Source organism: Protobothrops mucrosquamatus, unplaced genomic scaffold (assembly GCF_001527695.2).
Source record: "Protobothrops mucrosquamatus isolate PMUCROS unplaced genomic scaffold, P.Mucros_1.0 scaffold7, whole genome shotgun sequence".
Classification (NCBI taxonomy): domain Eukaryota; kingdom Metazoa; phylum Chordata; class Lepidosauria; order Squamata; family Viperidae; genus Protobothrops; species Protobothrops mucrosquamatus.
The window spans coordinates 79,831-83,717 of record NW_015386394.1 but is presented as its reverse complement, the minus strand read 5'-3'; positions in this window follow the sequence as shown (position 1 = coordinate 83,717).

Genomic DNA, 3,887 nt, shown 5'->3' with positions numbered 1-3,887 from the left:
ATATATATATATATATATATATATATATATATATATATATATATATATATATATATATATATAAAGAAAAAACAAGAGAGAATATTTCAGTGCAGTAATGTGACAAATCCCCCTCACTTAAGGCATATTAAAAGGCCATATTTTTGAAGCTTTTCTAAAAAGCAGCAGGATTGGGATCAAATAGATGGTATTGCAGAGGATGAGAACAGTACAGAAGCGGCAGGCTTCCGACATATCATTTATTACCAATGGATGCAAATGTTTAGTTGAAATTTGATTCTATCATACCTTTGATATCCAATGCTGTCTTATAATATGGACTAAAATAATCTAGATCTCAGTCTCAGAGAACTCATCTATCTATCTATCTATCTATCTATCTATCTATCTATCTATCTATCTATCTATCTATCTATCTATCTATCTATCTATCTATCTATCTATCTATCTATCATAATAATAATAATAATGATAAAGTTGGAATGGACCTTGGAGGTCATCTAGTCCAACCCCCGCTCAGGCAGGAAACCCTATACCATTTCGGACAAATGGCTGTCCAGTTTCTTCTTAAAAACTTCCAGTGTTGGCGCATTCACCGCTTCTGGAGGCAGGATGTTCTATTGGTTAATTGTTCTAACTGTCAGGAAGTTTCTCCTTAGTTCTAGGTTGCTTCTCTCTTTGGTTAGTTTCCACCCATTGCTCCTTGTCCTCCCTTCAGGTGCTTTGGAAAATAGCTTGACTCCCTCTTCTTTGTGGCAGCCCCTGAGATATTGGAACACTGCTATCATGTCCCCGCTCGTCCTTCTCTTCGTTAAACTAGACATACCCAATTCCAGCAACTGTTCCTTATATGTTTTAGCCTCCAGTCCCTTAATCATCTTTGTTGATCTTCTCTGTATTCTTTCTAGAGTCTCAACATCTTTTTTACATCTTGGTGACCAAAACTGGATGCAGTATTCCAAGTGTGGCCTTACCAAGGCATTGTAAAGTGGTATTAATACTTCACGTGATCTTGATTCTATCCCTCTGTTAATGCAGCCTAGCACTGTGTTGGCTTTTTTGGCAGCTGCAGCACACTGCTGGCTCATATTTAAACGATTGTCCACTAGGATTCCGAGATCCCTCTCACAGTGACTACTATTGAGCAAGGTACCCCCTATACTATACCTGTACATTTGGTTTTTCTTGCCTAAATGTAGAACCTTACTTTTTTCACCATTGAATTTCATTTTGTTAGATAGCGCCCAGTGTTCAAGTCTGTCCAGATCCTCCTGTATCCTAAGCCTGTCTTCTGGAGTGTTGGCTATTCCTGCCAGCTTGGTATCGTCTGCANAGTAGTAGGTTGTGGTCTACTTTGTCAAATGCCTTACTGAAGTCCAAGTAAATTATATCCACAGCATTCCTCTGGTCCACTAATTTTGTCACTTGGTCAAAGAATGCAATAAGATTTGTCTGGCATGATCTGTTTTTGACAAACCCGTGTTGGCTTTTAGTAATGACTTTGTTTGCCTGTAGGTGTTCGCTGATTCGTTATTTGATTATCTTTTCCAGAATCTTCCCAGGTATTGAGGTCAGGCTGATAGGTCTGTAATTTCCTGGGTCCTTTCCCCCCCCTTTTTTTGAAGATGGGAACTACATCAGCTCTTTTCCAGTCCTCCGGTAGTTCCCCAGTGCTCCAAGATCTTTGGAAAATATAGTTCAGTGGTTCTGAGATCACATCTGCCAGTTCCTTAAGAACCTTGGGGTGTAATCCATCTGGTCCTGGTGATTTGATCTCATCTAGGCTGGACAGGTGCTCACTTACCATTTTCTTGCCTATCTTAACTTGTATTAATATTTTCTTTTTTATGGCACTATTTTTGATAGGTTGGTCTGTTTTTTCCCTTTGTGTAAAGACAGATGCGAAAAATGAGTTAAATAGTTCTGCTTTCTCCCTGTTGCTTGTCATCTTCTTGCCACTTTCCCCCACTAATGGACCAATTGTTTCCTTCACTTTGTTCTTGTTTTTTACACGTTGAAAGAAGCTTTTTTTGTTATTTGACTTCATCTTTGCAGGCTTGGGCTATTTGTTGATATTCTGACTTAGTTATGTGCTCTTCTTTCCACTTTCTATACTTGTCCTTTTTATCTTTCAATTTATCAGAGAGTTTTTTACATGTTGAAATAAGCTTTTTTTGTTATTTTTGACTTTGGTTGCAAGCCTTAGTTCATTATGAGCCTTAGCTTTCCTCACTTCATCTTTGCAGGCTCGGGCTATTTGTTGATATTATGACTTAGTTATGTGCCCTTCTTTCCACTTTCTATACTTGTCCTTTTTATATATATATAAACTAAGGAGATGAATGAATGAATGAATGAACGAACAAACATATGTTTGTGTTTGTAAATAGACAGGTGCAGGGATATGGATAGGCACACACATACATACACACACACACACACACACACCACTTAGAAAATCTCCACATATATGTCCATGTGCAACGATTGTGTATATAGGTACATCTCTCTCTCTCACACACACATACATACACACACATGGACACACACACACACAGAGAGAGAAAGAGAGAGACACACTAGCTGTTATGCCTCTCTCAGAAATACAGCAACAAAAATATATTGAATAATTTCATTGGAAAGGAAGTTATTATTTTCCTTTGAAGATTTTTTTTAAAATACAGCTTGATATTTAAGAAGAAGAATGGTATAAAACACAGGAAGTTATTTTAGTGAATAATCAATAAACAGGAAAGATGACTATTTCTTATTTCCTTTTAATTTGTAATTTTTATATACTATTGTTCCATTTTTTGCTTACTTATTTTTAATTAAGGTTTGCATAGATTTGAGAATAAGAACATATTGAGCCACTTTTAAAAATTAAATATCTCAGACAATGCTTAATTCAAAAATGTGTTCAGTCTTGAGATCAAATAATTATATCTTTAAATATAAAATATTTAAAATCAAAGTAAAATGATCTGCTTATAAGCATCTTGTTTTGACTAGGGCATTAATTTAGCTAAATTTCATCTTCCTGTATGTAGATTTACATCTTTTCCCTTTAATAATATTGCACATTATTTCTTTCAGAAATTGTTTCAATATTTATCATGGTCAGAAACCATACAAAGATAAAATAATTCATCCTGTTGGGGTTTCAAGAATTCTCTGAATTGCAGGTGCTTTTTTCCTGATTTTTTTTAATGATATCAGCGTTACCTCGGTGTGTTTTAAAATAAAATCAAAGGCGCCTGAAGGCAGAACAAGAAGCAATGGATGGAAACTAATCAAGGAGAAAAGCAACCTAGAACTAAGGAGAAACTTCCTGACAGTTAGAACAATTAACCAGTGGAACAACCTGCCTCCAGAAGTGGTGAATGCTCCAACACTGGAAGTTTTTAATAAGAGACTAGACAGCCATTTGTCTGAAATGGTATAGGGTTTCCTGCCTGAGCAGAGGATTGGACTAGATGACCTCCAAGGTCCCTTCCAATTTTTTTTGTATTATTATTATTATTATTATTATTATTATTATTATTATTATTATTATTATTATTATTATTATTATTATTATTATTATTATAAGATATATAAAGATGAAATTACAGAGACAAAGGAGATAGGATAAAGTTAGAGATATGGATATAGAGATAGCTTTCTCCCTCAAATAAATGATATAAACACAAATAAATATGGTATCAAATGTTCTAATTGGGGTAATAGCTAATTACTTCACCCTATTTTACAATAATTATAAACTCTTTTTTATTATTATTATTAAAAGTTTTATGAAGGTTACAATATTTCCCCCCCTCCCACCCCCAAACCCCCCTCCCCCTCCACTTCCCAGAGCTATTCACAGGGTTAACAAATAATAATCA